The sequence below is a fragment of the Calypte anna genome, chromosome 2 (assembly GCF_003957555.1).
Source record: "Calypte anna isolate BGI_N300 chromosome 2, bCalAnn1_v1.p, whole genome shotgun sequence".
Lineage (NCBI taxonomy): Eukaryota > Metazoa > Chordata > Aves > Apodiformes > Trochilidae > Calypte > Calypte anna.
Genome location: NC_044245.1, coordinates 122,850,540 through 122,876,476, shown reverse-complemented (window position 1 = coordinate 122,876,476; position 25,937 = coordinate 122,850,540). Strand labels below are relative to the sequence as shown.

Genomic DNA, 25,937 nt, shown 5'->3' with positions numbered 1-25,937 from the left:
GCTGAGGTGTATGAAAGGGTTAGTGCCACTGTACAGGGATGTAGAGCAGCCTTACCCAGGGCGCTGCTGGTAGCCTTTGTTATTCACATGGAAGCAAGAAAACTTTCAAAATGAAAGAGGTACACAGAGAAAGCTGACCTAAAGGTCTCTTCTAGGGACTGTGCCATGGTGGGTGAGAGTTAATGAGGTCAGATGTGTAATGGGAGCAGGAGTTGGGAAGAGCACTGAAAGGGGGACGCAGATTTGGGGATGTACAGTGCTGTCTTACCTACCCCCGTTCCAGCTGACAGCCGTGGACCTTGGTTTAGGAAACTGGAGTGAAAGATGCAGGAAGAAACTGCTGAAGAAATTGCTCAAGAGTTTTGATGGTGTTGAGAGTGACATCCTAGCAAACTGCATTGCATGGAGAAGTTTCTTCCTTTATTAGTAGTTGCTTTTCTTTCTAGTAGAATGTGTAGATCAATGTTCAGACTGCTAGAGCCTGGAAACTTAAGAAAACCTGCAGTTCCACACTTACTTAAGCAAGGCATATTCACCAAGCATATTCCAAAATATAATTACACTTTCTTTTGAAATGCTGTCATAGAGCTTAGTTTAAAAGTAGCTCTGATCCAGAGCCTAGTTGTGAAGAAAAGCGTGGTCTCCGTGACCTCTGCTGCAGTGTTTGGTAGGTACTTTTCCAGGGATGGAAGTTAATACATCACAAAAAAAACCCCTATTCAGAGTAAAAGTTATACTTTTTATGATGATGTGGTAAATGTATTTTTCTTATCTGTTATAACAGAAAAGATTGTGTCATTTAGTTTGACAGTTACAGAGATTAAATTAATTACATTTTCCTTTACTCTTGTTAAATGCAAAATAATTGAGCGCATATCATGGAAGGTTGGGGCTCTCTTGTTTGTAGCTTCATCATTTATTAATCCCACACATTAGATGAGAGGCTTTATAGATTTGCTTGCCTAAGGAAAAAGAAGAAAATATATGAAGGCTAAACTAGCTATGTGTATTCTGTCTCACACTTTGAGGTACTGTCAAGTACTGCCTCATTTTTAGTACAGTTTGTAAGAAAGGAGATCAATTTCCCCTCAGAATGGTAAATTGTGATTTAAGGCTTAAGTAGGCTAAAGAAGCTTGTATTTGGATAGGCAAGGTTGCTTCTGCAGTTCTTCCCCCTCACACTCCTCATGTAGGGATACAACATTGTTATTGAGCAAGCAAAATAGACTACAGCTGATCACACATAAAAAGGTTTGTTTTGACAGTATCTTGACCATCTTAATTGGCTGTCCTAGTTACAGGAGGAAGCTGTTTGTGATGCATGCCTGCCTCTAAGTTAGCCTTTTCAGGTAGTAATATTGGCCTTATACAGGCATCAGTGCAATAACAGCTCAGTGGTGGCAGAAGTGCTCTTCTTTCTTACCTTTATGTAGCTGGAGGGGATTTGAAAATTGGATATTTCTCTCTGTCTCTGCAGATCCAAGTAGCTCTGACACTGCCAGCCATGGATTAGTGAAATAAATCCCTCACGTTCGTAGTGAAGTGGAAAGTATAAAGAGCATTTTCTGCTTTTTTTTTCCCTTTTAATGTGTCATTTGCTAGCTGGCACAGTGACCTCTATTTCATGACTCTCGTGATGTGACTTGTCACAGAGCTTTTCTATGAGGATTAATTCATCACTCAAGGGAATAGTAGCATGTGGCATTATGCATGTGGGCCCCATGTAAACAGTTACATATAGACCACCTATAATTAATCTTTACTTCAACTATTATATATTAATGCAGTTTGATTTTTATTTTTTTAATGTGATTTTTTTTTCCTTTTTGTTATCTCTTTTTTTTTTTTTAACTATGTCCTTGGAAGTCAAATGAGATGCGTTCATTTAGTCACCTTCTAGTGTTGCCAGTATAGTTGAATTTGGGAAAAAATAATCATGGCAATATAGTATGTGTAATTTGCCAAAGCACTAGGAAATGATTTTATGGTAGTTATGTAGAGGTATGGTACAACAGTCCAGTTTTCCAAGGTATCGTGGTAGACAGTCTGTCAAGTCTTTTAAATTGTTGTTCCAGTCAGTTATAATAACTGAAGTGAAAGCAAGAATTAACTTTCTTTTTATTTTTTTCTCTCTCCCCATTCTTAACATGAAGCTGTAGTTTCATACTCTTGATTATTGTTTCAATATCAGTTGTATATTTTAATTTGTGTGAGTGAACCCCAAAGCCCTTTACCAAGTTGTGACCCTGTCTTCAGTTCTGCCTAACACATCCATCTCATTTCTGGAGAGCATGTACACCAGGAATTAATTAGCATTAACAGTTGGATAAATGGTAGGGAAAGAATTGGTGTCTGTGTCTGGTTATGAGAGTGTGTTATGTCATTATCAGTAACCATGAACTGATGTGTGCTGGTTTCCAGGTGATTTCTGTTATCATCCTCCTCCTCCTCAACAGGTTTGGTTAAAAACATCCCTAGAAAAGTGCTGAAGAAAGCAGACTAGCTCAGAAGCAGAGAGTTGATTTCCCACCAAAATGGGAGGTCATTATTATGAGGAAATGAGTTGAATTGTTTACTTGGCAAAGCAAGCAGGCAGCTAGTAACTCAGCATTTTTGTGTTCCCCATATATTTAGCATTCAGGCACAACATGCACAACCAGTGTGCTCTGCTTGGTTCCACTTCTCACATCAATGCCGGTAGCTGGCCCAGGGAGGGAAGCCTGGTCTGTGAAACAAAGCCTTGGGCCCCAAACTCCACTGAGGTGGCACTGACAGACCTACCTGGCCATGTCCTTATTTCCATCACCTGCAGAGATGTTGGCATGGTAGGACAGGTGCCATAGCGTGGGGCAGTGAGAGTCTTCTCTTAGGGGGTTCCTGGAGGCAGGCAACCTGGGGTTTTATCTCAAGCTGTGGACCACGGAGTCTGGAGCATTGGAATCATCCAGCACCACAGGACATGGCTCCGTGCAGAAGTGAGGTGGCTCAGGGAGCTAATTGTAGCTACTCCAGAACACCAAAGCCCTGGAAGTTTGGACCTCAATGTTGGGAACATGGGAAACTGTGAAGCCCTGGTTGATTATGTCACTCTTTGTTTCTTCCAGCTGTGGGAATTCCTGAAATATTACTTCTTGGACAGGGGTAAAATTAGCATGGTTTGCTAGTTTTAATTAGCAGGAAATAATATCTTATTCAGGAAGTAGTAACAAAGAAAACTTGTGTGGGCTTGGTTTTCTGACCTAGGCAGGAATGATACATTGTAGAGCTGTCATCCCTAGGATGGAGAATTTCAAAGTCTTTGGACTTTCTCTGTTCCACCTGGCATGATGTGTGCCTTGCTCCACAGAGCAGTTGTATGTTCTATATAAAGTATTAACCTGTATAATTAGCTAGTCTGGTGTATAAGAAAAATAAATAAATAAAAAACCAATCCTAAATCCTCAGAAATTTCTGTGCATTAGCTGTCTGTCAGTAAGTAGTAATTGATTTTCTGAGGTGTAACTCTGAAATATTAGTGTTCATCATAAAATAAAAATCATACTCCCTGCAATTCATCAACACCTGACACTTAGAAAGATGGAATTCAGAGAAAATAAGTGTGAAGATTGCTGTATGTAAATTACCAGAGCCAGAAGATTTATATCTTTTAAACACCTAGCTGCTGGTTTTATTAACACTCCAATACCTGTGGTGTGTGTTTGTATTAGCCTGATTTTATGCAGATAGGAGCGAGCTCATGCAAATAATAATAATAATAATAATAATAATAATAATAATAATAATAATAGTGCTATGAAGTCAGTCACAAGCTGAAAAGTGAGGTTTTGGTGGCAGGGAGAAGCACAGTGCTGCTTTCTCTTCCTGGATCTGGTGTTTCAGTTCAGCAGTAGAGGAACATTGTGGCTGAAGGGTGTGCACTGCAACTTTCAGCTTGCCTTTTCCTCACTCCTTCATGATCTTCTCCAGTGGATTTTTGCCCCTCAGCCCTGGTGGTGCTGGCTGCTTGATACGGGAAAGGTTTAACTTCCAAAAGCAAAGTCTGGCAATTTGGTTCATGTTGAGCTTTAAATTAGGGGATGGTGATAAAGATTGCAAAGTGGAGTTTGCAGGAGGGTGTAGCCAACACGGGAGTGAGGATCTTGGGTCATTTACATGCTGCTAAGAGTCTGACTTCTGTTGAGGCAGCTGTACCGTGGCTGACCCCAGCTGGTCAGAGCCATGTCTAGGGGATGCCACCTTCTGTTCTCTTACAGAGAGCAGCTAGGATTTATGCCACATCCAGAATTTGAGCATGTGAATTGGAGGTACCAGGAGCAAGGAGAAGTGCGGAGTCCTGCCTCTGAGGAGGAAAAATCCCAAGAAGCATCATGTGTTAGGAGTCTATTGGGAAGCAGCTTTGGAAAAAAGGACTTTGGGGTCCTGGTGGATACAATGTTGAGCATGAGCCAGCAGTGTGCCCTTGTGGCAAAGGAGGTGAGTGGTGTCCCGGGCTGCATTAGAAGAAGTGTTGCCAGCAGGTGGAAGAATGCCATCTTGCCCCTCTGTTCAGCACTGATGAGGCCACACCTGGAGTGCTGGGTCCAGTTCTGGGATCCCCAGTACAACGGAGACATGGATACCGAAAGGAGTCCCACAAAGGGTCATTAAGATGGTTAAGGGACTGGAGCATCCTTTGTATAAGGAGGGGCTGAGAGGTCTGTGGCTGAGCCTACAGAAGAGAAGGCTCAGGGAGATCTCATCAGTGTCTATAAATACCTGAGGGGAGGGTATGAAGAGGACAGAGACAGGCTCTTTTCAATGATACCCCATTGAAGGACCAGAGGCAATGAGCAAAAACTGAAACATGAGGGGTTTCCTCTGAACATCGGGGGACACTTTTTCACTGTGCGGGTGACCAAGCACTAGCAGGGGTTGACTAGAGCAGAGGTAAAGTCTTCATTCTTGGAGATACTCAAAAGCCACCTGGACATGGTCCTTGGCAATCAGATGTAGAAGTCCTTGCTTGAGCAGGGAGGTTGGAGCAGGTGACCTGCAGAGTTCCCTTCCCACCTCATTCTGTGATCCTGTGACAGCACTAACTCCACACTTAAGTACCTGTGCTGGATGGGTGGGAGCAGCACTTCTGTGCCACCTTTGCAGACAGAGAGAGAGCCTGTTCTAAAATAACTTTTATCTAGTTTGTTCTTTAAAAATATTCTCCATTATCACTGAAAAAAAGGATAGCAGAATATTCTTGGTGCCTTATGTCTGCTTCTCAGTTCACTCCCACTGTGTCACCTTCAGTTTTTAAAACAGAAAAACACTTACATGCTTCCTGGAGTATACATTGAGGGCACAGGATCCGTCATTATCTCCTGTTTCTGCAGGATGTGTACAAAAAGCCAATTATTTCACCACTGTTCTGGTCACATATGTCAAAAATAAGGAAAAATCTCATTCTTTGCAGTGATTTGGACAAATAACACTTATTCTGCAAGCCTCTTGTCTTGATTTTTCTAAGTATTTCCTTTCCTTTAAAGCCTGGTTCTTACTAGCTCTGTCTCCGAGCCTTTTTTAGCTAGCCTGGTGTCCCATGTGCCTCCATGGAATAGCAGATGAGGTGCTGAGCTTAGCTGTCCTACTAATAGGCCTTAAGCAGTTTCATATCCAAGAGTCAAGGCAGCAGAATTTTATCAGCACCAGCCCACAGAGTGGGCTTTTGTTACAAGCCACACCGTGCCAGTGCCAAGTACCACGTGCCAGTCCAGGTGTCATCCTCCTGGCAAGCGAACAGCTGTCTGGAAACAAACCTCATCAAATGTACTGCTTCTTGTGCATGTGGGAGCAGTGGGGGTGTTATCAGTGACCTTTGCCTTCTCATTTTGGCTTGCAGACTGATTTTATATTAATTACAGGCATAGTTTTAATACTTATCCATAGTGCAGTAGCTGCAGAGTTATCCTTTGACTGTTGATGTCCAGTTTGGTTTTGTCCCCTGACTCTCTGTTTGCAAAATAAAGACCGAAGTGTTTTTCATAAAAATTTGTTTCCTGTTCATCATTTTTGATAATTCACAGAGCCTGGTCCAAGATACGTGGGTTCTGTTTTCTCAGTCTAAATATTGTTGTGCTAGTGCAATTCTTGGAGACCATAGGAGGCTTTCTAGGTCAGGGATAAAGCTTTTTTGAGGTGGAAGAGGTGCGGTCTTAACACTTGTTTTTTGATTTTTCCAAATCAGAATGAGTGATCCCCTTCTTAGGAGAGGGTGACATCCAAGGGATGTGTGTGCAGATCCTCCCCATTTAATGACATGCACGAGAGATTGGGTCTGCTTAAGTTTTGAATATGCTTGCAATATTAGAGTCTTCAAAAGAGACAGCTGTATGTGTGATAGAGTAGTGAAGACCTTAGTGAGCTGTAAACTTTCTTCTTTGAATACTTAACCTGGAAGGTGGATGTAGACTTAGGTAGGAACATGTTTAACCAAGGCAGATATTCCTTCCTAGAGAAACGAGATCTTGTTCTTTGTTTTTGGTACCTAAAATCTCCATCGTGGGAAGCAAAAATGCTTGGGAAATTTGGAACTCACGGCATTTCAATTCATTTAAAATATTTAAAAATATTTAGGAAGGTTCAGAAGCAAACTTTATTGTTGACCAAAATGTTGTGAAGTTGACAGGCCAAATTTTACATGAACAATATGAGAATATTTATAACTAAAAATGGAGATTTCTTATGACTTTGGAATTTGCATGTTCATGTCTTGTTTTGGATTGAGAGTGATTATACATGCAAATCCCTGGTGCAGAGAAGTTATGGCAGGGATGAAATGACACTTGGTGCTAGATTTTCTCTTTATTATGCAAGAAGTATGTTTGGTTTTACTTTTGCCCATATAAATCATGTCACTCCTAAAACTGAGTAGAAATAGTCAGGTATTTACATCTTTCTATTGCAGCTAATTGATATGAGTCAGTAATGCTGACTCATATGTAGCAGCAATATGTAGCTAATAAGATAAATCAAGGGGGGTTTGTGTGTTGTGTATTTTGTTTGCCTTATAATGTATGTGTAGCCTGAGCAGTGAACTAAAAAACTACCATACTACTCTCCCATTGCTTTTAGACAAACTCACCATTTGCAATATAAAGAACAGAGATACCAAAACTTTGAAGAGTTTCAGAAAAGGTCTGACTTAACACGTGCATACATCTATCTGTTAACTTTTTAGACACCTTTTCCATGCCTGAAAGAGAAGGTCGGAGGGAGAAACTTGGCATGGGAGGCTGCTTAAACATATTGTAAAAGTCACGTAACACATCTGTATATTAGCAAGCAGAATCACTGGTCTGCTGAAAGCACAAAGGTTGGGAGTTACTCAGACTACAAAGATATCCTCAAGCATATGGGTGCCTGCCCCTAAGAACTGCAACAAAAAACATCCAGGCAGACAGTGTTGAATTAAATGCAAACTGAGCCTGAAGATCTGAAAAGATCCCCAAAGGTCTTTGAAGAGCAAAGAGTCTTCAACATGAAAGTAAATGATGAACTGCACATCTATCAAAAGGTGGGCGTCTGGACTGATGGGCATGGAGGGTCACCAGGCAGGACATCAGGAAAATGAAAAGCTATTTGGATTGGTCATTGCAGGGGAATTTGGGCAGGTGCTGCATTGGGTAATGAAGATCAGAAAGTGTTAAACTGCTGACGTGTTCCAACAGATGTGCTGAGTGAAGCTGGAGAACTGAAAACGAAGGTGTCACCCTGTATTGTTCAGAGCCTGGCCAGCCCTCTGAAGAGGCAATGCTGCTGACAGAGTACACCATGTGTATGGATGGTGCTACTGTGATTTGTGAATCTGAGCACTGAATTTCTCTTAAAAAATCCTGAAATATTTGTTGGATAGCAAGTAGTGATTTTAAGCTGTCAGTGACAGTCCTGGGAGAGTGTGAGCTCCCAGGGGGACAGTTTCACTCCTCAGCCCACTCCAGCTCCCTCCTTTTGCCTTCTGCTGCTTCACTCCTAGGTGGTTGGGCACAGCAATCCTCCTGCCTTCAGTCCCTGCCCTCCTGTCTGCAAGCTCACAACTAACTCCACCATCTTAAGTTCACCCTCTTCCTTGCTGAGATTTTCTTCTTCAGCTTCCTTCTGATTTGTGAAAGTGGAAAAAATAATGGGGGAAATGGGTGCTTGGCCTTTTGGATATTTCATGAGAAGGCTGTATTTATTTATAAATAATTTATGACTTGGAAGCTACACGCTTTCTCCTCAGGTTATATGTCTTGTATAACTGAACTGTATGATGTGCCTTAAATTGCCCATCTGCTGTGCATGGTGAATCTCTGTACCGTGCTGTTTCTCTTCTCCTGCATGGCCTTCACTCGTGGAGAAGAGATTTGCATAAAATGATTTCTTCATGTAAATGTGATCGAGCGACAGCTCCAGCATCTTGTTATAACACATGTACCAATCCCCTTGAATCGGGCTGGAGTCAACCTTGGTAATTGAATCTATTTGTTTGTTGGTATAGTTTTGGGAATCGGCGGGGAACAGGATGTGTGTCCTCATGTGCTTTTACTGCAGCCTTTGTAGTCTTACCTTATATTAAGGTTTCTTTGGAAAAATAAAAAAAACAGGCGTGTTGTTAAAGCTGAAGTGGGGGCTGGAGCAAGAGCTGGGGTTTGAATGGGGCTCTCTGGGGACACCCCAGTTATCTGTGATGGCCCAGAGCCAGGCAGATGGCCTCTGTGGGGACAGCCTGCCCAGGTCCTGCACAACTGGCATAATTAAAATGGTGTGTAAGCCAGAAAGATATTTGGTTGGTGTTGTTCAGGCTATGATGTAGGTCTGCCAGGGGTCTGTCAGATGCTGGGGTGCATGAAGCCCCTTCCCAAGACCAGAACAACTAAAGCACCTCATAGACCTTACCTGCACCCCTCTGCTCCCAGGGTTTTAACCTTGATTTGTATTTTTTTTTGCCCCGATTGCTATTGTTGGCTGAACTTCTTCATTCACGGTCTCCTCTGGCCTCACTTTCTGTGCTCTCTTTGTCTTCTCCTTCTGTTCTTTCAGCTCCTTTTGTATCCATCTTGTCCCAGCTTCTGAGATCTTCCTGGCACCACCTTGTCTCCCATTTACCTGAAGCATGAATAAACAAGGCCATGAGACACAGGCCAGTCATCCCCTTTGCTTTGTAATGTATGCATATGGATGCCCTAACCCGCTCCCCTGTCTCTCATCTTTCTGTCCTTTTCTACAGCAGTCTCCAGAGGAAGGGATTATCTTTTGGTGTGTATTTAGTGTGTTGATGCTGCCACAGTATGAATAGCATTGACTAATGGCAGACATATTTTGAAAAATTTGAGCTGTATTGTAGTGTTCTGCTGGGCTAGTAATGCCCAACAAATTACCACATGGCCGAGCTTGTCATCACTGTCAGTAAAATGTTTTCCTGCATTCAGGTTGTCAGTGCATACTTTTATATTTTTGGAGTTGGAAGGAAAGATAAAATACAGTTGGTCTGGTATCTATTAATTAATTATTTAATGCTTTTTACACAGATGTTAATGTGTTTTGAATGATGGTTTATGGGAAAGATCTGCTAATTTATGTAACAGTGATAGTATTTTGATCAGGTATGTAGTAAATGCAGACGTTAGGGGGTATTTTGGTTTTGAAGGCTTTTCCATCTTTCTATAATTACCAGATAGAGAATATGAACTTGCCAGATTCAACATGCTAATGATTACCTTCCAGCTTTTAGAGAGACAGAAATTATACACTAGCAGTGTCTGAACAAGATTCTGCTTTGGTAGTGTAATAAACCATACAATACTATACTCTCTTGCCATTACATAAACATCCATGAATATGTCCCTGGTCTTTCAATATAGAAAATAATTAAGATGAAGCTAAATTTACTTTAGGAGTATTCAAATGGCTGTTGATGGCTTGGGAATGCCAGGTTATCGATAGCAGATAAACTGCCTTGCTGTTGTCTGATGCTTTGCAGGGGTCCCTCATCAATCATGTTCTGATAAAAGGTAAATGTTCTTACTGTTCAGTTTTACTCCTTTTAAATGGCTTTTTTTGAACTCGCTCTGAACTGTACTGCCTGATTAAAGGCAAGTATGCTGAAATGGTAGCATGCAGTGATCCTCCCCTGTGCTCTCTCTCCTCCCCCAGCAGCTTTGTGCTGGCCAGTGCTGAGCCATCAGAACAAAGGTAGGAGCTGTGTTTGGGTAATACTCTTAAATATATACATATGTTCAGTGCCTTGCAGTTGGCTCTAAATTAATAGGGAAAAGAGCACTTTGGCTGTTGTGCTGCCAACCAATTTATTAGTTTCATCTTGCTGTATCTCACTTTGAAGGAAATAATTATTGCTTTTAATAGTGTGGGTTTTATACTGCGCAGTGTTTGGAGTAAGAGGCTCAAGTTCTGCACTTCTTTCAAGATGCATAATATAGTAAATTCTTGTTGGATATCTTCTTTTATCATAAGTTTCAGCATCTGTAACAGCTGGGCTTCCCTAGCTAAAGTGGGGACTGAAAAAAAACCCAGCATTGCCTGGGGCTTCAAGGGTGATATAGGCACAGAACCATCAGTTCACAAGTAAGTGGAATACCAGGAAATCAGCTTTTATTTTATTAGATGACTGCTGATTGTTCTTTTGCCTTTCCTATATCTCCTCCTGCTCAGAGATCTTCCCTTGAACTTGCTTTAGCTGATGTTATGAAATCAGAGTTTATTGGAACAACTGCACCAGGCAGTGGTGAAGTCTCCCACATACGCTTTTTTTCCCAGTAGCTAAGAGACTGCTGTTGACATCTAAGTCTATTGCTGAGTTGTTTTAAAAGCTACTTCCGTACTGGGTCATGGGAAAGGTTTTCAGTGCAGTATTTTACCCTGATGCAGCTATAACTCTAGCAGGAGCCATCAGCAGCATAACTTCTGCAGCTTTTTCAATAAGGAAATAAATCTCACAGACATTTTTTCCTGGGCTGTGCACTCCAGTTCCATAAATTAAAATGCAGAAAGAGAATACAGCATAAGGAGGGTGGTTGTGTACCTATCAGTTACCATGGAAATAATTAAGGGCACATGTAGACTATTGGACCCAGGAGAACTTGGATCTGGGTATACACTGCATGTGACCCATCAGAATGAGGCTGAGGCAGGTGTCCCTGCCTTCTTGACTCACTCCTTCCTTTGCAGCATAGTTTCTGCAGGAACAGCACCTGGGTGTAGGCTTCAAAGGGAGCCCCACACACCTGGGGAGGGCTGTAGTGACAGGAGTGCCTGACTGAGATAGGCAGGTTTTAAACCTTTGTTCACTTAAGCAGTTGTTTTTTCTCCTTAAGTCAGAAGCACCAAAAAGATCTGGCCACCCATCCTGCTTGCCTTGCATGCAGATCACCAGCCTTGTCCAGGTCATATCCAGCAGAAGCTGAAGGCCATTTATCCCACCCCTCTGGTTGTACCTGGAGAGCACTAGCTATGCTGGAAGCAGTGCAAGGATGGGAGAAGTCAGCACCCTGCAGAGCTGTAGCTGAGTCCTTACAGCCTCAGACAGATGCTGGGTGTGAGGTTATGGGGCAGGTCAGTCTGGTTTTCTGTGGGGAGTAAGGACTCCCTGTGGCAGACCCTAGAGTGGTTGGCATGTCTGAAGAAGAAAGTCTGAACAAAATCTACAGCTTATGTAGGCTGATATCATATAATTAACAGGCACAGAACATTATCATTTTGTATTTTGAAGAAACTATCCTGTAACATTTTATTACTCTCCATTTTATTACTCTACAGCTTTGTGCTATTGATCACAGCAGAGGAGAGAAATTAGGTGAAGCAGAAGATATGTTCTAACCCAGTTATCCCAAATGCGTCTATTCTACAGTGGTTGCACATCTGCATTTCTTCACAGTCTTGGCTCTGAAGGGGAATATAATCTAGTGGTACAGACTCTTCTGTTTAGTTCTGCCAAAAAGTCTCTTCTGACCTTCTGCTTTTGATTAGACTTGTTACTTTCTACTTCTATATTATCTGTCATTTCCTAAGCCTTTTTCTTGCCTCTTTTCTTCACTCTTACAGATCTCCTAGATGTATTTTCCCCTGCAGCCCCTTTTCACATTCTAGCAATCTATACATTTTCTTCTTCTGCCCAAAAGGACTTACATTGCTTTTCTGTCATTGGCTTCACTCCTCATTGTTGCCAGTCTCCCATGCAACCTCTCAGGTCTCTTCTGCTGCCTTTTTATATCTGTCATTCTATCTCTGCCAAGCTGGTGCCAATCTCTACTGGTACCAGCTGCATGTCGGATGAGTCTTATCTCACTCTGTTTTCATCAAATAATTCCCGATCTTGCTCTCCTTTTTCACCTATTTTTTCTCCTTAGCTTTTGCCTAGAATGAGTCTCTCACCCTCCTTCATCCAACTTTTTTCCCTGACTCACCAGCCAAATTTCCTTGCTTATTCTTACCCATCATCTTCTCTGCATATCTCTTGGTCCCAATTTTCCCCACTTTTCCTTACTCTTCTCCTATTTCCTAATTCTTGTCCCTGTTTTCACAGGATTTACCTTGCCTATTTCAGAACACAGTAGAAAGCACCTCTCTGACATAAAGCTTTTTAGTAGACATGGCAAGTCCCTGCTTCAAAGGGTAAAAGATTCTTGAGCTTCTCAAAGAGTGCCAACACCTTGTAATTTGGGCAGTGAAAAGTACTCTTCTTTTGCTTCATTTTCAGAAACATGCATCGTTTTAATGAAGATACCTCAAATTACACCTAGGTTGAGGCTGCATTTTTTAACAATTGAAAATTACTCTGAAAAAGGTGAAATGCCGGGCAGCTGTAATAAGCAGCACTGCTGCCGGCCTTACCTCTGGTACTTACCATCAGAAAATGCCATTACAGCCTTCCAAGTCCTTTTTTTCAACATGTTGGCAAGCAATTTACTCTTGTGAAAAATGAGTATAATGCTTCAGATTTTACAAGGCTCTCAGTAGAATCAGTTGTCCAAGGAGGAGATGCATAAGCTGCTGCTTGCCTCGCTGGTTTGTAAGAGTTGAGGACTGAGAGTCCCACTTTGGAGCTGGGTATTGTTTGAGTCTGTTGAGGGCAGTACTCTGTGTGTGTTTGTGTGTGTATACATCTCTTAATCATTTTTGCTCCAAGGCTAGATCTATATACGTAAATTAGAAAAGGTAAAAGACACCTCACATATTACCCTGTATCACTGTAGCCTTCCTGTTTTATAAGAAGGCTCAGATTGGGATGCTGATATGCAGAAGAGGGTTGGCAATACTGCAGAAAATTCACAACTGTTGAAGTTGATCTTTGGATCTCTAATTAATAAACTTGGAAAGCAGTTCCACCTTATATTGTACAATGTCTGTCTGTCATGTTGTACTTTTTCCCAGATAATGAAAGGAAGATGTGATCCCCGGTGAGTTAATAATTCTTTCATGTAGGGAAAAAAGTGAAAGGAAAAATGAGCTGCATAAGATTTTCCCGTGACATTTAAAGTCTAAATCCAAGTTTGAGTAATTTATCTTTGGGTATTTGTAGGAGAGAGAGCAGGAGAATATGAATGATTGCATCTCAGTTATGTCTGAGCTTTCTGATAGATCAAGTGAATTTTTGGTGACTCCATATGGCTGGAAGATCTGTCTGTGTGATCTCTTCTCTGGCAGATGGAAGATAGCACTAGGAGGAGTCCTTTGATTACCAAAGCATGGGAATTACTCCAGTGCAGTATCACCCTGAGACACCACTTTCTTTCAGAGTGATAGATAATGTTTCTGAGATTTTAGAGTTCATTTCCTACTGCTGCACTGAACTTCTGTGCAGCAGATTTTCGTTGGCTGTATTAAACCTATCCACTTTCTGTGTCTGTTGCCAGTGAAGAAAGGAATTAAAATATGGAGTACCAGTGTAGAGAACATGGCAGACACAAAGGGATCAGAGGAAGAGGATGTATGTATCAACTTCATTAATATTTCTTTTGCAATTTGCTTGCATTCTTGGAGTTTCTATGAACTACTTTTTGAAACATGTAAAAGATGACAAGCTAACACTGAATGAAATCTTTCCTGCATGTAGAGGTTCTTTCTCAAGCACGTGCTTTTGCAGAATACCATTGTGCAGCCTCCTCTGTCGGGACTTCCCTTTGCTACATGCAGGTGTTGCATGTGAACCTGCCCTCAGTCCTGTAGCTAGACCTTCCTTTAATTTGTAGGAATAACATTCAGCTTATTCTTGTGAATATGAGGAGTTAACTAAAGGAGTCAACATAACCCTGCTGTGGATTGCCTGCCCCTTTGGCTTGTTACCTCCATGTATCTGTCAGAAGGCAGCTGTAAGAGTCCTTGCTTGGAGGGAGGACAAGAAAGACCAGTGCAGCCGCTGCAACCCAGTTTCCTCGGGTGCCTGGGGAAATGTGTGCTGGGGATGACAGCGTCTGCCCTTTTCTGCACTGGAGCATGTTCCGGTCCGTAGGAGGAAGATCCACTTGCCACAAGGCACTTTTAGGGGGTTTTGCTGTTTCCAGCAGATGTGACTGGAGCTCTGTGTTTATTCTTCAGAAAGTGCTTGTTTCTCATCTGCTTTTCCCTACAGGTACACATCATGTAAAAATCAATGTAGAAACAGCTTTTACCAGCTGTTTGCTGGTGAAAGGCCCAGATGGAATGTCCCGTGAGGAGTGGCTAAGGACTCTGGGTTTGTCTAGTTTGGAGAAAAGGAGTCTGCGGGGCAACCTTATTGCTCTTTGCAGCTTACTGAGCAGGGGAAGCAGAGAAGAAGGTGATCCCTTCTCTCTGGTATCCAGTGATAGGAAATACGGGAATGGTTCAGAGCTGCACCATTGGAGGTTTAGACAGCTTTCTGCCTTTTCCAACTTATCCGTGGTTATCCTTCCAGAGAAGAGTGGAGTTAGTAGCCTGACTCACACCTCCATCCAAATTCATAAAGATTTGTAGCAGCCAGCTTAGCTGATAGGAAATACTCATGTAAGGTGTATCAATGTCCATCCATGTGGTTCCTTATGTTGAACTTGCACTTTTAACCACATAACTACTGAAGTCTCATCTGTGACCTTAACTTGGGGTTTTTAAGCAGTCAGTGCTTCGTTCCTCAGAAGCCTGGGGCAGATCAGGGAGAGTCAGGTTTTGGATGGGGTTTCTGAAGTGAGATGAAGAATTACTTCCCATGGAGCTTCCCTGCATAATTCACAGGTACATCTTGGTATCCATGTGATCACTGCTTGTTTCATTTCACCTGTTGCTCAGTCTTGGTTTTCAGCATGAAATTCTTAATCATAGCTCATGTTGTATCTTCAGGAAATGCCATTTCAGTGTTCTCACTGTTGGTATTTCACTATCTTTAGATGGTTGCCAGCACCAAACAATACAGAGGAGACACTGTAAACATCTGAGGTTCCAAATGTAAAAACCTCAAGATCCTGTTAGAAGGAAGTTAGGGCAGCAGCTGGGTTACTCTGTAAGCTTTGATTAAAATGAACATGTTTACTGCTTTTTAAATATTTTCTTTAAATATTGATTTTAATATTTATGAAACTTTTCCTGTCTTAAGTAACATCTGTAAACTGACTTTTAGATTAATACCCTAAGATGGCTGTATGTAGCTGGCATGTGATTAATACGTTTAATGGAGTTTCAGTCTTGAATGTGAGTCCTTTGGCAGTCCTGATTTTTCTGCCTCTCCTATTCATGTTGGCTGAGATGCTTTCTGGGGTTTTTTTGGGTTTTTTTTTCATAGTTGATAGCATGATAGCATTATTATTTTTTTTTTCTCAATTAACCTGATAAATTGTTATAGCAAGACTGCAGCAGCAGCCAAAGCACTGATGCTTTCTAATGGCACACTTTACCTCTCTTCTGTTATCACTGCCCATTTCATTATTTGCAAGTTGATTACAGCTGCATTTCTCAGGGGCTATGAAATATTCAGGAGCCTGGACTAGCTTGGGGAAAAATTAAAGTCTTTGCAGCTGAACACCTGCCCTCTAAGTCAAAGAGGAACCAAAAACTTCTTGTGTTTCAAACTGATGGGACAATTCCTTCTTTGGTTTAGCTTTCCCAGAACAGTGACTAGAGATACATGCTAATTAAAAATAGCTGCTTTGGTTTGGGGGGGGAATAATAAGAATAAATATACAACTACTGCATTTCTGCCCTACTTGCTTGGCTACAGTAAAGAAGGAAAAAAGTGTTGGTGTAATTGGTTGCCTGTGTGCCAGTGTGAGGCTCTTGGCATTCTGGGTGGAGTGGGTAAAAAAGCTCTCTGTTAAGGGCAAAAATTAACATTACCAGTTGTGTTCTCACACTTCATGTCTCTGAAGGGCAAGCCAGCAATGATTGACTGAAATGTGCAATATTTTAGCAAGCAGGAAACAGATAAGATTTTTATAAACAGGATATTTCATTAAAGTAAAGAAACAATTGCTTTGACCTTGACACTGAATGAGTAAGGCCAGCATTGTGATAATTGAGAATGTAGCTAAGCAACAGTTCTCCAGGAGCTTGCACTGCTTTATTTTTAGTAGACTACACCACTAAGGGGGGGGGCTGGATGGGGGGTGGCCTGAATAGGCATGGCAAGTGGTTACTGCTTACAGAAAGGAAATTATTTGTATCTTCATGCAAAAAGTTTGAGTTGTACTATATGCTTACACCACTTTTAATTTGGGTTTATGTCAAAAGAGAGTAATTGAATCAGTATATACTTCTGTGGTCTGAGCAAGCAGATAGCCTGACAGTAGCTCTGATTTCTTAAGCTGCTTTACAGACTCGAGTCTCTCCTGAAAATTAATGGTATTTTCAGGAATGGTATCTTCTTTTGGTGATAATTATATTTCCTAATCTTACTAGTTAGCACTATGCAGCCTAATTTATTTATCACTCTAACTTTAAACCAAAGTAGGCTTACAGTGCTATAGCAAGGCAGTTCCCTACAAAGATAATGGTGTAAGACCCTTTAAATCTGAAATAAGCATCCAGGCAAAGGAAGGTACATTCTCTTAGCTGAGTCAGTTTACAAACTGCATTAAGTTTAATTTTTCATGCAGGCAAAGGAGAGAAAAACAGTTTGAGATTTTTGACATTTTTATTGTGTAGGCATTGTAGGATTGATTGCAACCACATGGCTGTTCTGTTGTCCCATAACTGAAAGTATAAGTCACAAGTTTGGTGCTAATGGGAAGTCTGCAACTTCTTTACCTCTTTCAGTTCTTGGTGAATCTCTCACCACTGACTTGGATGCTCTTTTTTTAAATACCAAACCAGTACAATTACTAAGTAACAGTGAGTTTCTGCTTATAAAACCCAAGCAGTTGCATCATTTCTCTGAAGATATTGTCAAGGCATGGGTATGAATTACCCTGACTTTACATGTATAGTAACAGAGGTCCTTTTTAAGGAGCCTTTAATTTTTCTTTGGTCTTTGAAATTCATTATTATTGACAACATTACAGAGATGGGAGATTAAAAGCATCCTGATTCTCAGCCTAACTTCTTTATCAGATCTTTGACAGTCAAAAGATGGTAAACAGACAAAAATAATTAAAAGGAGTTTAAAGCCTGTTATTTACTCTCAAGTATTTTAAATACAAGAAGGAATAATTTTTCTAAAATACTTTTATCTCGATATGATTGTAAATTTGAAGAAAGAGTATAATGTATATTTTTGGCTATATTATTGTGGTGTGGCATAATTGAATTCACAATTGTGAATTTATTTTTTTTTTCCCCTAGGAGGAAACATTTGTCAATACTGTGTACCACTTGAACAACAAGCTCTACAGAGACTCCAAGGTAATTATTTATGCAACTGCCTTATGTTTCCTTTGGTGGTCAGCTTGGCTTTAGTTCAGTTTCCTGAAGACCCCTGTAATTTATGAAGGTGTCAGTGCTGAGCAATTAAACAGGGTAGAAGCGATGTTACACATAGCTTTTACAGAAGCTGTTCTTGATCCTTGATGTGCTGTGTGACCTTGCCAGTGTGGGTGTATAAAATAAAGACCTGGTACATTTTGGAAATGCAGTTGTTCTCCTGCTTTAAAAAGCAGCAGTACCAGTCCCAGCTGAAAGATAAAATCAGACAGATGTGGGTTTGCATATGGTCATTTAGTAAGTCTTTTCTTACCCCTAGGCAGCCCAGTCTTGTATCTGGTTGTCTTCCTGGAGCTGTGCAAGAATCACCATGTGCTCTGCAGCACTGGCACAGGTTTCCTGTCCCAGGTTGTGGGAGTTTTCAGTCAGTGGATCCCTTCTGGTGAAGCAGAGTGACTGCCTCATCACAATTCACCATCTTTGCTCACTTTGCTAAGTTTTTAAAAGTTGTTTCAAATTGCTGTAGATGCCACAGATCTATACATTTCATTTGTTTGTTTCAAAGCCTGTTTTCAAAGCATAGCAAATGAGGTCTCCATGGGTATGGACAGAAACTAAATAACAAAACAGACAGCTGTGGGTTCCTCTTTCATGTTCAAGTCATACAGCTATCCCACTGTTGGGGGCAGAGAAAAGAATCCTGTGGTTAGGAAGTTAGTCTGGGCTTGCAGTCTGCAGAGCATATCCGGTACCTTTGCATAAGGACCCATGAGATCAAGTTGTCAGTATGCTGACTGGTTTCAGTTGTATTAATTTCCTGGAGTTCCGATGAGATTTGAGCAACATCAAATTTATATTGCGTTGCCACTTAAATAATTAACATCTCCCGACACCTGGCAGATGGTGAATTTTCAAGCACTGCAGTTATTTTTATTCGAAGTATCATGGCCCTTGCTGGGTGGCTGTTTCTAATAACTGAGAAGCTTTGGCTGTGTGTAATGCAGGCAGTTTGTGGTCAAGTTGAGAAATGCTGGGAAGATTTTGAGTCATTTTCCTGCTGCAGTGGTAGCCTTGACACTTTCCAGGGAATCAGGGCTTCTGTGTATCGAGTATGTCCAGTGAAGACCACTGTCTTTAGTCATTTCCTACTAATAATACCACAAACAAAAAACTTGCAAGGTAACTACATTGACCATGTACATTGTTGCATGTTCCTAGCTTTTCCTAAAGGAAAGTTGGTTTACTCAGACAAGCTTGCTGGGTTAACTCTTCCTTTGTAGGAACTGAGTGTGCATCTCTGGTAACATATTTGGTTACTACAGCTTGTCTGACCAGGCAGCCCATGAGCTACAGTGACTGGTTGTATGAGTTTGTTTAGATATACCTCAGGTCCCTCTCTTAGTCTCTTTTGGTTATCTGCTAATTTTAAAGAAATACTTCAATCCTGAATCTTGAGCCCCGCGAGAGATGCATAAATATAACTGACATACAATTTGTAGAAGTACTGCTTCTTGGTAGTGTTTGTCTTTAAAATGAACATGAAAATCTAAAAGCTTACAGATAAAGTTAATGTAAAATCAACTTAATACCAGTCATGTGTCTGAAATCCTACCTTGTGGAAACCAGGGGACTGTGATATTTGTCTTTAAATCTGCCAAAGTTAAAAGTGTTTTCATTCTGAGCTCTATTTCTCTATAAAAGATATTCAGATCTGAAAATGAAACACCTCTGAAAAGTGAGGGGGATTTTTTCCTCTCTCTTCCATGTTAACTAGATCATAATTTTTGACATTCTGTTTGCAATAAAAATGTGTTTATGACTGATATGTGTCTAAAGGACTTGGATAACCTGAACAAAAATTGTAATAGACGTTGTAAGCTGGTTATCATGCCATATAATCCTCTCTTGGTGTTAGATGGTGATACACTGTCATCTGAATACAACTGTAGGTCCAGGAAATTATCTTTCCATTTGAAAGAAGGAGGGAATTTTAAAGCAAGAAAAAGAAGAATCTTCCACTGAGGTTGTAGAGTCTTATAAGAATATGGATGTACTTGTCTGATCCTAATTATAGTACAACCCAGAAACAGCTGTTTGGCCTTGAGTGAGGCTGGAAGGTGAGGACAGGAGCCTTTCAATCAGCTGTTTTGAATGGAGGAATAGTATCAAACCTCAGCCTGGTTGCATGGGATTTTTGACTGTAAAAGCAAACAACCCCTCCATGGGTCACTTGACAGGGATGGCTTAGAAAATGACTGAAGGAAGTACCTTCAGGTGGAGGTGGGGAAGGCAAGGCTGCTGATGGTTTCTGAGTGTGGAACCACATCTCCAGGCACTGCTTGCACAAATGGGTCTTCTCCCTGAGGTTGGTATTGCTCTGCCACATCAAGGTAGAGAGGTTACAGCAAGTGTCGGTTTGAGGAAGCATAATTGTTAAATTTAAATGGCATAAAAATCATAAGAAAACGTGAGTCAGGTGGTCATTAATCAAGTGTCAAAGGTCAAGCAGTCCTGTCACCCTAGGGTTTGCAGAAATAGGTGTTGTGTGGTCATTTTGCTAGAATGAGAGAGGAATGGTAGTTTCCTGTGATAAGTGTTGTGGGTTGAGGGACCTGTGAGGGGTGAGGAACAGGGCAAGGGTCTCTTGCACAAGTCTTTGTAGCAGATAAGCTGAGGTGGTTGCAGGTCCTCCACGGAAAACCTACATCTAAAAAGGGATATACGAGCCTGGTTTGATATGTGGCAGCCACTGTTGGGCTTCGCAGTGGTCTGCTGTGTTCCCTCTGTCTCTGCTCCAGGTTTTCTGGCCTGTTGTTGGCATGGCACAGGCATGAGGTGAGTGGCTGAAGGAAAATGTATGAGCTAGTGGGCCAGGTGCTCGTAGTGGGAGAGGGAGGGCTTGCCAATAGCCAAGTTCTCATGAAAACTGGTGAAGCATCATCAGGAGCCTGACCATGCCTGCAGGCAGGAAAGCAGCAGGAAGGGATGAAGAGGTGAATCTCTTTGAGTGGCTGCAGTGCATGGGGCACATGGTTTGGGGCTTAAAATTGACAGCCTACCTGTGTTGGAAGTCACTCATGAATCTAGAGATCATCTAGTCCAACATCCCTGCCAAAGCAGGATCACCTAGGATCACTTCACTTTCTTTGAGATGGTAAAAAGCTTTTTCTATCTGTCGATGCTAATGGGCTTCATTACAGTGGCTTGCCTGAGCCTCAAGACATCTCTTATTTCTGCCACCGTCAGTGGTAGCTTCTGCACCTCTGCAGCTTTTCTTCCCAGAGATGTCAAGTTTTCCCTCTGCTTTCCTTAGATTGCCCTTCCAGATGGCCAGCCCTCCTGTAGGAGTAAGCACCCCCAGGCAAGGGCACTCAGCTGCAGCTCCTCTCTCTGAAAGGGTCATAAATACATGAAGTTTGTGCTTTTCATTATGCTGAATGTAACAGGAGGAGCTGCCTTGTCAGCATGCTCCCAAGGGGAAGATCTGCACTAAAAGGTCTACATAACATGGGGGAGCAGGGAAAAAAAACCCTTTGAGAGCAATGTCCTGGGCTGGATGTTGGTGACTTGAGGTCAGCAATCTCGGAGGTCATCTGTGGGTCTGACTGTAGCTTGGTGTCTTGCCTTTATCTCTTCATTTTCTTCCTCATGTGCTGTTTGTGTGACTGTGCTGCTGAGCCTGGATGCCCATGGCTGTCATGAGGGCTGCTGGCAGTAAGCACCAGCACCCTGTTCCAAATTAACCCAGCTACCTCCTTACGCTGTTTGAGTATGAGGTCAGTGTTTGCCATGATGGGAAGGTGACATTTTTGAAGAGGATCTGTGAGACTTTGGACTTGGTGAGTGGAGAAGGAGGGTGATGTACCGTCAGCAGTGGCTGAATGCTGTTGCCTGGCACTGCCCCAGATTTCGAGGTGCTGGGATGCACACAGGGGGAAGGAAGGAGCTGCGGGAGTCAAGCTTGGTGCAGGTCCACCTTCAATAAAGTGTGGGAAAGCAACCAAGTAGTAATTCCTGTGGTGCTGGTGGCTATATGGTGTGCTTATGGTGACCCACTCTTCTTGGACATAATGTCAAGGAATTAAAGAACCACCTCATGACAGGAGTTAAGGTTTTATTTAGACCCATCCTGTAGAAGTGGAGCTATTCAGATATTTCTGCAGTGGGTTTGCATCTACGGGGCTGCAGTGGTGAGCGGCTGAACTAGAAGTGCACCGACTCAAAAAATAGGCTTGTGTTGTAGGAGTGACTACGGTGATTACAGAGCTGCATGAATGAATTATTTACCTTGTTCTTGGTTTATTTTTGATTCCAGGCCCACTGAAAAAAAAAAAGAAAAGACAAAAAAAAAAAAGACAATGTTATTAAAATAAAAAAAACCAAGTCAGTTGCAATGACAGCTTTACTATGCAGATTTGCACCTAAACTACACTAAGAGGAACAGAGTAAAAAATTAGTTGCTACCATATTTCTGTAACATGAATATTTGAAATTTGTAGACAAGCCACTTTGCAATCAGAGTATCTATTCACATTTTAGGAGAAGAATATTACTGTCCTTCAAATAGGATGCACAGTGGCATAGTAGTAGTGCTTTCTTAATAACCCTCTTTTGAGCTCAGTTTGGAAAAGCATTCGTTTTGTTATTAAAATTGCTCCACATATTTGAGGCAGCTGAACAACTGCCTAACACGTGCTAGACACATATTGATTTTTTTGTCTTAGCCCAACGTCTCCCCTGGGTGTCATATAATTTATTCATAAAGCAGAAATGATGTCTGACAGGCAGTTAGAGGGGTGTAGAGCTGTAGTCCAGAAACAATGTGAAAAGCTTTGAAAGGACCCCAAGAAATCAATGTGCTGATGCTAAAGAGCAGCCTTTTAATTCTGAGCACACGTTCTTGCAGTTGTTCAGTGTGGAAAAGGAAATTTAAATAACAAATAGTTACTATTAAAACTGCAAGCCTAATTTTTCATTCATCTTTACTCCAATTATCTGAGCCAAGGTGGAAGTAGGCACTGAAAGCAGCTATCCAAGCCCAGACACCTCTCAGCCATAAAGCAGGCTTGCTGCTCAAGCCCTGAGTTGCACATTTGTATGTAGATTTCTGTTGGAAGTAAGATATTATCAATAAAGTCTTAAAACCTGAATGTTGTTCCAAAAGCCAGACATTCCTGAAATGTGCATGATTCATAACCACTTACTCTAATTGAGTGTTAGATGGATGGCTGTACAGCAGATTAAAATAATTAATAGCTGGTATTTTTAGAATGTGAGTTGAAATATTTTTATAAGCTAGACCTGTGTGGAAAAAATTAGGCAAAAGGAGATTTGTTTTCATTCAAAACTATATCACAACATACTATCAAGCAGTATTTGCTGGGGGAAGGTGCATTTTATTTCCAAAAAAGTTTTGCCTACTGAAAATAAAAATTTTAGGAAAATTTTTATCTGACCTTATACTTCTCTCAGTGAGGTAAATTAATTATTAAGGTATTATATCTGAGGTATTATATTTGAAATGAGAGAGACATCCGAATATCTTGTATAATCAGGCCACTGTGGAATTTGTTTTTTGTTATTTAAAGCACAGATAACACAGTTGAAAAAAATAGCACATCATCATGTAATTAAATATTTCATCTTAGTGTATGAGCACAGGGGAGGTGAATTAAATATGTTTTGGCATTTCTTGACTTTATAGTACTTGACTTTGAACCTGAATGTTCTTTGATACAGAGTTGAGAATTTCAAAATCGCCTTGCATATTTTGAGGGGGGGAGGGAAAATATAAGATAATAATTAATTTGTACTCTTTAGATATAAAAGTTACTGTCTTTCTCTTGGTTAATAAGAAGGTCATGTTATCTACAGTGAAACAAAGGCACACACTGACCTCATGAACCTAAGAAGTTAACATGCATTCCCTAAATTTGGTTTGTGGAACACCTCATAGTTGCTTTCTCCAGGGAAGGCTTTGACTTCTTCAATCATGAAACAGCACAATAAATGCAATTTTAAGTCACTCAACTGGGACAGCATAATCTGCTTCCATCCAGAATAAGTAAGAGTGCCTGAAGCATGAAGTGCCTTTTTCAGAAGGAAGAGGTATGACTTTAGAAAGAAGGGAAAATTCAATATCTCAATATTGAATTCAATATTCAATATTGGTATCTTCTAAGAAATCAAATGTAGAAAATTTCATATTTAGTGTTCTGGCATATGAAGATGGCATTGCAGAAGCACTACAGTTTTTTCACAAGCCTATCTTTCATGGATTTGAAAATCTAATTTCATTGGACTTAACCTGCAAAAAATTTAGCAAAAATGCCATTTTCCTGGGCCATTGTACATGTTGAAATGAGCACAGATTTTATGATTGCTATCTGATGAAAGCATGAAGTAATGAAAATAGTAAATTCTCAAAAATGGATGTATTTTGTTTTGCTCTTGACAATGCTTTTGAATTCTGCTGTAATCTTGCAAGAGTTACAAGTAAGCACGTTTTTACAAGTGTTTAATAACAAATGTATGGCATAGCATTAAGGATGTCTGAATGTTAAATAGTGACTTTAAAAGTCACTTCTCCAAACTGTTAAATTACAGATCTAATAATAATTCTTTTAATCTATTTAGATAGCTGGTAGCTAGTCAGTTAATGAAGTTTGTTCATCCAAAGCTGAATTGCATCTCTCTGCCTCTATGAACTCTATTAATTTAGTTCTGTCATTACTGTTGTCAGGAACATAACTCTGTGCTTTTGACAGCAGAAGAATACCCACCGCTAGATAAAGCACTAGAAGATGAATACATGCATTTTCTGCTTCACCAGCCTGGAGTGCTTTTCAGGACACTAGGACAGTAGATATCTACACCAGAGCTGGTCACCTAAGGTTTTCCTCTAGGTACCTTTAAGACATGATGCATTTAATGTGTTTTAGAGGCTAATATTGTTGTATGGGAAGTTGCATCTTATAAGAGCCTTACAGGCTTTCTTTGTGGTGTTGATCCTTATCAGGTTCAACATAGTGAAGAGCACTAGGTGAAAAATGAAAAATAAGCCGGATTTTGATAGACATTTAATTGTCAAGGTTTATCCTAATGCAGCACAGCAAAAAGAGTTTCCCTTATTTTGTGATGATGTTGTGTTCCAAAAATTGCTTTCTTCTGATGCTTTCTGGTACATTTGATGAAAATTGGTTGATTTTGAAAGGACTGTTATAAAGGTCATGTATGGGAAGATTATGTCTGCTGCCTTTTTCTATTTTTTATTTCTTTTTCCTCCTAAACAATATTTACCTGATGCCAATGTGTCATTGGCGAAACACCTTAACTCACGAAAGAAAACAGGTATTTGCAAAAGCTCAGGAAGAGTTCATCTCCTGGGTCAGTTGGATAAAAGGCACCACTGTTGTTGAGATTGTCATCTGCTAAAGGACACAGGAGTTTTAAGATCAAGGTTTGTTACTGAGCTCAAATGGACCCTAGTTACCCTGCTCTCTTAATTTTGTAAAATGGCTGAGGTAACAAGGTGACAGAAAAAATACCATCTGAAATATTTTCTACCAGAAATAGCAAGTACATTACTTTATACAAGACCAACTTCGTTGTGGAACACAGAAATTTCCAACTGTTGCATAGATATTTTAGGAGACACTAGAAGACAGTAACTCTTTCTACAACTAACTTGGCTAATGATATCCGGGGCTTAAAAATCAGCTGTGAAGGATGTTGAATATGGCATATTTCTTCCTCCAGATCTGTCTGTGGATTGAGAGGTGTTTTGGAGCCAGCCCTAGGAATATCTGTAGTCATGAAGCACTGTCTAGCATAGTCCACATATAGTTTGTGTAGCTTTTATCTTTTTCAAACCTGCTGCAGAATTTTTTTTTTCCTCTGAGCATTTATGTAATATTCACTTCTCTCTCCTATAATAATGGTAGTAAGGAGCATTCTGGTTTCATACCCAGAGGCCCTCTGGCCCATCTGTCTACACATCAGGGGGAGGGGATAAAGCTGTGACCACTAGAGATCACCTAGGGGTGGCATGGTGATGCCAGGGGTGAAACTGATAGCTCAGCACAAGAGAAGTTTTTACCCCACTAAAG

The 25,937-nt window shown here is 40.9% G+C and overlaps 1 protein-coding gene across 4 annotated transcripts in view; it reads left to right on the top strand.

Annotated features, from left to right (window-relative positions):
- The window catches only part of PAG1 (phosphoprotein membrane anchor with glycosphingolipid microdomains 1), a 105,559-nt gene that overhangs the window by 7,700 nt on the left and 71,922 nt on the right, over positions 1-25,937 (top strand). For all 4 annotated transcript variants that reach the window (XM_008493516.2, XM_030445341.1, XM_030445343.1 and 1 more), the window contains exon 2: positions 17,752-17,811. The gene's annotated coding sequence lies outside the window, so the exon portion shown is untranslated. The remainder of the gene's footprint in view (positions 1-17,751; positions 17,812-25,937) is intronic.